Genomic DNA, 9,195 nt, shown 5'->3' on the forward strand with positions numbered 1-9,195 from the left:
TCAAGTTTTCCAAAACTATCAGGTGCTATAGCTGTGGAATTTCATCCAGGGAGAGGATTGATGGTGGGAATTGAGCTTGTCACTCATCGAAAAGAGAAGACACTAGCAAAGGGAGAAACTGCCATTTTGTTTGAAAAACTACGAGGTATGTTATGTATGAAAACTTTGAATTACCCATTTTGACCTTGATATAATTGTTTTTTATTATATTATTGTGAATGAAGAGCTCGGGGTTCTGGTTGGAAAAGGTGGATTACATGGGAATGTTTTCAGGATAAAACCACCTATGTGATTCAATAAAAGATGATGCAGATATTCTTTCACACATAATACATGTGTATACACATACGTATATGTATACATATATATATACATACATACATATATATATATATATATATATATATATATATATGTATATATATATATATATATATATATATATATATATATGTATGTATGTATTATGAATAATACATTAATACTTCTCTGATTCTCTTAGGATTATGATAGTTTGTTCTCTGAACAAGTGCCAACTTTCCATTTTAGATTGGTGGAATTTCAAACACAAATTATTAATATACAGACAGTTGAAAATGAAGCTGCATAGTGGCAAGCAATTTCTTCAGCACTTTCAGTTGGTTGGCTAGACAATGTAGTGAGTTTTACATACTTATAAGTTAAACCACAAAAGGTTAATTAACATATATAATAAATAATAACCATAAAGAGTTAAAAGCATCAATATTGTTTTAATTTTAGGTAAAGTAATTACGTTTGCATGGATCTTATCAGCTTAATCCGCTAGAACTCATGAGGTTTGTATCCAATTACATTGTGAAGAGTTATATATAGCTCAGTGTATGTAGGAGCATTTACGTCATTTCTCATTAAATAGACAGAGAATGGACTTGTGGAAGCAGTTGCTGTTCTAATATCAAAAATGCCACGTATGCGTGTGGATTTACCAGATGGACTTGTGGAAGCAGTTGCTGCTCTAATATCAAGACATCCGCACTGCAATCCACAATGCAACTGGTCCTAGATCCGCTTTATTCGTGCCAGAGGTTTATTTATTTATTTATATTAATAATTTAACCCTTTAATACATATATATAGGTTCCACTTCAAGTTTTGGTTCGAAGACAAATAACTCGGTTGTTGGATCATTGTCTTCAATGTGCTAGATTTTTATACAATGAATTAGTAAAGGTATTATGTTTTTTTCTTTTTCTTTTTCTTTTTCTTTTTTTATAATTCAGAATAAATAAATATTTGGGAAATATTTCAGATCAGCCATAGTTGTCTAGTGCATGAACTACAACGGTTTCCTGTTCTTAAGATGCACAATGGTTTCAGATCAAGACATCCGCACTCCATTGACTATTGACTGACTTACTTTTTTCTATTTGATGCAGAGTCAACTGGGAGGGAAATTGTTAATTTTTCAAAGTAAAACAAAGGGTTGATTGAACAAGAGAAAAGAAAACACCAACACTCCATGGCTAATAAGAATAAAAAAATAAAGATATGAGGCAAAAAAGGTAAAACAAACTCGTATGTATGAATATGATTTGTATGGTAATTAAATTTATAGTGTATGTATGTTTTGGTTTGCATGCAGTGTTTGTTTGGCATCTTGGACAAACTTTATAGCACCTGATCGTCCATGCTACTCTTAATAAACAAATTTAGAGTGTACTTCTTTCATTCATGTTAGTAATTTCTCATTATGATGTGTTGTTTCTTGTGCAATTTTATTTTTAGAAGGTATTTTACTTTATTAAATGTTTAAAGTTACAGGATATGATTCTGGGCACATCATGGAACATTTTAGGGCAGTTAGTTTTCCTCTTGGTGATCCATCAATGAAGTGGCCAACTTGCATCATGTAATAACATTTTAGGGGAAGATGTAGGTATATGTTTTTTTAATGAATAATGTATACATATGTATGAATATGAAATAAAGTTTGTTATTTAGTATGTGATAATCATGTATAAGGAGAAAACAACTTCTATCGACTTGTTTTATCTTTCCATGGATTGATTATTTGTATGACATTAAATTTTATACAATGGATTGTATTTTTTGTATATGGTATTTTAGTTTTTGTTATGAGACATTAAATGCAAATTTAATTTGAAAAATTAGTAAATCTATAAATAATATTTTTTTTAACATTTAAAATTATGATACGCAAAAATGTGTGTCATCTTCATTTACGACATGGCCTTTCTTGACAGGGGTTTCCTTGATACGTATTGTGTGTCATAAACACGCACGTTGTAAGGTTACGACACACAAATGCGTGTCGTCTTACTTATGACAGGGCCTTCCTTGATACGCATTGCGTGTCATAACCGCGCGTCGTAAATGCGTGTCATATATGCACGTTGTAAATAGACGAAATGCAAAAGCATGTCGTCTCTCGTTATGACATGGCCTTTCTTGACACGCATTTGCGCATCGTCTGAACGTTTTACGACATGCATTGCGTGTCGTAAAAAGCTGTTTTTCTAGTAGTGATGTATGATATGAATGCTCATTATAGTGGTGTATAACTACACTCATAAAACTCATAATAATGTTTGCTATAATGTTCACTAATTATGAAGAGTAATGGAGAAATATGAAGAATCCGATAGTCATTCACTAAATAATAATTCATAACATAAAACATTATCATGTTAATTGTAAAATTTATAAATTATCAATATAATGTATGTAATTTGTTAAATTAAATATGAAATACACAACGTAAACCAAAATATCAAACACAATGAAAAAATATTCAAATATTACTTTTTAAAATAGTTAAATGGTTTAAATATTTAAATATAAATATGAATTGACATTTATATGAAACTCCACAACTTTACAAACAATTATAAATATTTCATATAATCATTCATGATCAAATTAAAAAAAAAGATCAAATACATAAATTTTAAATTAATTACTAATAAAAATAGTTAAAAGTAACACAAAACCAATATTTATATTTAATTTTATTAACCTGGATACAATGGGTAGAGATTACTCAATATTTTAATAATCAATTTAGTATAATAATTATTATTTCATAGTTAATGTCAATATCACAATATTTTAAACATAATATATTTCTTTAAATTTTTATCATGTAGTTTAAACAACACAAAATACGGATACTCACCTGGCTGACTAAAAGGTAGGCATTTTACTTGCATAATATATATTTAAAACCCCCAAAAACTTTTCAAATTTCAAGCTAATAATTTATTTTAGTAATTTAAACATGTTATTGAATATGAAATATATAATCATATTAATAGTATAATATTAGAATTATCAATATAATATTCTTAAAATATTAAATGTAAAATCTAATTCAACATGTCAAATCAACTTAAAAAATATCAAAACTATTTATTATAATAATTGATTTATTTTTCCAAATAAGTAGTATTTAAACTAATTAACAACATTAATATTTAAAAATAACTTAAAGTTATAAATTATATTACGCTACCTTACAACAAATGATTGTATTTTAAATAATCATTATGATAGAAATTAAAAAATTATTAGAAAAGTAATTTACAAACTAATTAATCATAAAGTTAAAAGTAACACTAAATCAATAACCATATTTGGTTTTATTCATATCATATTGCGTGTAGCACCCATTAAATGATATGATATGGTTTGTAAATGTTATAATATAGTTCAAAATAATTATGATTAAATATATTAAATTAGGGTAAGAAATTATTATTCCATAGTATATATCAATAACATAGTTCTTTTTGACATGTAAGATCAGGAATCTAATTGAAATAACGATGAATATGTTAGTTTGGGAAGGAAATAAAAAGGAGGGAAGAGAACATTAAGTGTTTAGAAAGCAATATGTTCCTGAAGAAGTTCATCATGTTCATGATGTTCTTGAAGTTCAAGACAAGGGGATTCAATGCGATTCTATTGAAGTTGTGAAAGTTTTTTGTTCAATTGGAGTTCAAATCGATGATTGTTTGTATTCTTGTGATTCATTTGAATGAATGGTATCATATAGAAAGCCTTCAATCCAATAGGTTCAAATGTATCAAACTCCAAAGGATATGATTCAAAATCGCAAAGTTAAAGTTGTCAAGAATGACGCTGTTTTTTATTTCAAATCTTCAATTTCCGAAAAGATGAAGAAAAGTAAGAAGATTAAAAATAAAACAAAGAAAATTTGGGGTTCTACGCAAAATTTATCAATGGTGGTTTGATGCCGAAATCAGTGAAGAAAATTTAGATTCTTAAGCAACAATCATCAAATGTTTTTATGGTATCGAATTCCAAAGCCAAAATTGTTGAAGATTCTCGAATTCAACATGGAGATGAAGTTAGATATTGGAGAAATGAGAAGAAATTCCATGAATGGTATAATGTGCATCCTGGATGGTACAATGAGCAATTTGGAAATTTCTTAATTCCATCCAAGGAACCTAGATCTTCCGTTTTCAATTCGTACATTGCAAATGCGAAAAGGATTTTCAAGGAGGTTTCACAAATTCTCAAATGGATTCCGGAAAATTCTTGTTGAGATCGATACCTCATTTTTTTAAAGATACGAAGATGAATAATCATTGTTTGCTCAAAATTCGAAGCCACTCTTATTTTCGTTTAATTTTTCAAGCCTAATCTAGTATTTTATTCATTCGATCCATAAAATTTGAGTCATTTACTTACAAGATGAACATAATTTGGGAATGAGAACGAAAATCAATATGTAAAGGATGACTTGATTTTCCATGAACTGAAGTCGATGGGTGATTTTTGACTTTGGATGTTTGATTTAGATTTTCGAATCAAATGTTTGAATCAATTCGATTCCAAGATTTGATATTGAAGATGATCTATTGGGTCTCGTTCTCACATTAGAATCACACTTGGGAAGAAGACTCGCAAGTTCAGAACGGTTTGAAGGATGGATCTTTGAGATCGAATCGAATGGATGGACATGTGGATTAGAATCAAAAGTTATGAATCGAGAGTGTGATTTTAATTTTAATTGGCGATAAAACGAAATCTAGACTGCAACTATGAATCAAAAGTTATTTTGATCTAAATTTTAATTGGTTCACTTGGGTCGAATGTCCATAGCCGAAAGCCACAAAGTTTGAAGCACATTGCTGGAGTCGAAAGTCTAGATTGATAGTCGAAAGTGATTCTTGGGATCGAAAACGAAAGTATAAGAATCAACGGTGTCTTGGGATCGATTACTGAGTCGAAAGCCAACTGGATAGGAATCGAAAGATTGGATTCGAGTTGACATCGAAAGCCAAAATATTCATGGAATAGAAAGAAATTTGAGGTCATTAGTTGAAAGTAACATAGCTTTGGATCGAAAGTTAATTCGAGTCGAGAGTTCTACTACTTCGACTGATGTTGTTGTTCTTTCGCATCTGGAAACGAGTTGGGGAAGAAAATTCAAAAGTTTCGCATTTAGTACCTCATCTTTCAGTATTGAAACAATTTGTAACCAGTTTGAAATTAGGAGTAAACTTCTATGAAGAGAAAAAATATTACATATTTGGTCCCTGAAGTTTATGCGAAAATGCATTTTATACCCACTTTCGCATTTGGGGTAAAGTTTTGCATTTGGAATGAATTTGAAGCTGATTTTTCGCAATTGGTCCTTGAAATACTTTCGAAAATAAGTTTTTGTACCTAATTTTTGAAATTCTTGCAACTCTCAACCAAAAGCCAAAATTTTCACAACTTTTGAAAAAATTTCTCAACTTTTCGTGATTATTTTTGGTTCAAGATTTTTCGTGGTATATGAACAATGTGTGTTCATTTTCAAGTCTGGGAAGTCAAAGATTTGAAAACATCAGCGTATTTTTGGATTGTCTTGGATTGAAGAGTTTCATTTTTGTCACACATCGAGGGGGTGTTTCGTATGGTTTATTCCTCGAGCATTTCTCATACTTTTTTTGGGTTTTATGATCATTTATTGATTATAAAAAGGGGGAGAAATTTTAAAATGGGTATTCGAAGATTATTGGATATTCTTTTTTAAAGTAGATTTGAAGATCGGTGTTACTTCGGTGAGGAGTTGGTCTTGATCGCTTGGAGCTCGTTTGGATATTGAAGTCGGGACATCCAATCCTAGCTTCGAGGGGGAGAATGTTACGATGCAAAGTTATGCTTGGATGTGATGTAGGCTTACCCTCTTAGATTGTGTAATGGGTTTAGCATTTCCTATAAATAGGAAGTGAGTGACTCCCATTTTATGTAAGAACTCATATGAGAGATTAGTCTAGTGAGAGAATTATTACATGACCGGCTTTGTAATACTTTCTAGATTAATGAAAGCTTAAACGGTTTTATTTACATCATATGTTCTTGATATGATTTGATTCACATAATCATTACATTTTCGCATTCGTCATCATAATCGGGTCACTACATCAAAATTTAACTATATAGTTTTATTTTGCGCAACGCGTGGATATAAGGCTACTATATAATATAATAGATGTAGTACATAATATAATAAGTGTGGTAGTGTCTATGTATAAACAATTCCATTTTTATATTACCAATAATTATTCAAATAAATGTCTATTTAATGTATTAAATGTATTTAGAAGCAATTTCTCATGCATAAATTTTTAGTTGGTTATCTTTAGAATTCGGTATTATTTTAATTTATTATATATACATTAATACCAAAATAGTTTATAGTTCTAGATGTTATATATACAATAAGGTCTTCCGGTATACTGAGCACGATGCTTGTCGCAGTCGATGTGGCCACAAACAACGGTCATGTACATTATCCCGACCCTCCGTGGTTGCTCGTTGTCATGGAGGATCGTGGTCACCACCACATTTGACCACAAACTATTCCTTTGTTCCCTATTTCTCATTCTTTGTCTTCTTTCTTGCTTTGACCACGATCTTTTCTTGTGCATAGTACCCTGTTTGCAAGGGGGAGAGTTGTGGTGGTGACGTGGAGATGGAAGAAGGTCGTGGTAGTGAAGATCAATATGGATGGCCTAAGAGTAAAGTTGCACTATGCCACATAATATATAAAAATTTCTCCGACAAAAAAAATATAAAGTGAAGTAAAAATATAGTTTTTAATATAACTAACTGTATAATATTTATGATTACAATGTTATTTGAATTTGAGTATTATTATGATAATACAAAATTTCAACTTCAAACTAAAAAATATTATTAACAATGATAATAGGCAAAATGATCATATTATATATATATATATATATATATATATATATATATATATATATATATATATATATATATATATATTAAAAAAAACTTATATATTTTATATAATTTTTTTGTGTTATTTGAGTTTAAGTGGTTGTACAAATTATTTACTGTTTAGACATACATACAAAATATATATTTTAAATTGGATTTATTATGAAGCCTTATGTGTTAGTTTTGATATAAATTAACATTCGACCGAGTTTTGATCAAGTGAAACATCAGACTTTTAATCATTAAATCTATGTTTATATGTTAATTAGATTGAAATATTAGTTGAATAATAAAAGCTTTTAACTTTTAAGAACTACTTTCTTATGAATTAACATCAATAATAGTTAAAATGATCATAATGTTTTATATTACGATAATACTATTTATTTTACACTTAATAACTCTTTTTCACAACATATACTATTAATATTCTTTTTATGCCATATATTTATTCACGCATAACGTTGGAACATTTGTTTAGTATATTAAATAAAGCGTGCATCAAAAACATTTAAAAAAAATCTAAGTTGAGCATTAAATGTTATTGGATAAGTGATAAAACGAACATACAGCTTATGAACAACAATTTTGCAACTTGCGGTTGAATTTTTAAGTTCAAGATATGCAACACATCAAAATTTATCACATTTATTTATATTGGCTAAATGCATTCATTGACAGTGATATCTTAATACTTTGGTATACTTAGCATCTTTTGTAATTACAATAACAACGCTTATTTATACAATGTTGATTCCTCCCAGCACACCAACAATGAAATTTACAATTAGCGGCGGTCCTACATGGATAACCAGGAGCTGAAGGCCTACTTGGGAGAATTGGGGTGTCGTTTGGCTTAGATGGAAGTCTTGAAAAACCTTATCATAAGAAAAAAAATATATATTATAAATACAAGGATTTGAGAAATGATAGATGTATCTATGATTACAAATTAAGAGAATGGTCGGTTTCGAACCTGATCCAGATACGCAGAACACGAGTAGGAAACATATCAAGATAACCTTCTTCATTTGTTGGATATTTTGAAATCACTTGGAGCTGCATATATTTTCATTGTGGTTCAATATTTATATAACAAGGGGATAGAAACATGGTATATTCTAGGTAGGAAGTAGGAAAAACTATAAATTGCATCACTTAATATCATATATTTATTGCACAGTAATAGAGTTTGTAGAAATAATATGGACGATTGCTATTAAATTGTAGTTCAACTCGCCAACTTAATTCATAATGTTGGCTCATTTATTGCTTGTAAATATTCTTTTTTGAGTTATAAAAGTTAAGGCTGTTAAATATGTGCAACGGAGAACCAATCAACATACTACCAACCGACCTAGAAAGTGCTACCAATATGTTTGGTAGCCAACATATTTGGTCGGTAGTACCATACCAATTGAGTAATCATGGTATGATAATGGTATAAAATATTAAATACGTAGATATTACCGTACCAAACAACATATATATATATATATATATATATATATATATATATATATATATATACACACACACACACACGGTGTAAGATCCATGTATTACATGAGTTAATTTAAAAGAAAATTTATATATATAATTTTTAACATTTGAGAAATTTGAATTTATAAGAAAAAATAGAAAATTATTGAATTATTAAAATTAAAGTGTTTTTTTTTTCTTTTTTTTTTTAAATTTAAACTAATACTTTAGATAAATGAACATAGGAAACTAATGAGATTTTAATTTAGAAATTTTGAAGTTAGAAGAAATATGAATTAATGGTATTGATATGTATTTATTATTACATTTATTACAATTAATACATATAAAGATTATATAGAATTTAATAAAATGGAAAAACCCACAAAATGTCATGTGAAAAAAAAATTAATTAAAAATAACTACAAAATGATATGTGATCAA

At 28.7% G+C, this 9,195-nt stretch overlaps 1 long non-coding RNA gene across 1 annotated transcript; it reads left to right on the top strand.

Annotated features, from left to right (window-relative positions):
- Positions 1-860: 860 nt before the first annotated feature.
- Positions 861-1,803, top strand: LOC145045759 (uncharacterized). The gene is made up of 3 exons (XR_013681878.1): positions 861-1,212; positions 1,419-1,544; positions 1,625-1,803. It is a non-coding gene; the product is annotated as an uncharacterized LOC145045759 (long non-coding RNA).
- The last annotated feature ends 7,392 nt before the right edge of the window (positions 1,804-9,195 follow it).

Source organism: Lactuca saligna, chromosome 5 (genome assembly GCF_052625555.1).
Source record: "Lactuca saligna cultivar CGN05327 chromosome 5, ASM5262555v1, whole genome shotgun sequence".
Classification (NCBI taxonomy): Eukaryota; Viridiplantae; Streptophyta; class Magnoliopsida; order Asterales; family Asteraceae; genus Lactuca; species Lactuca saligna.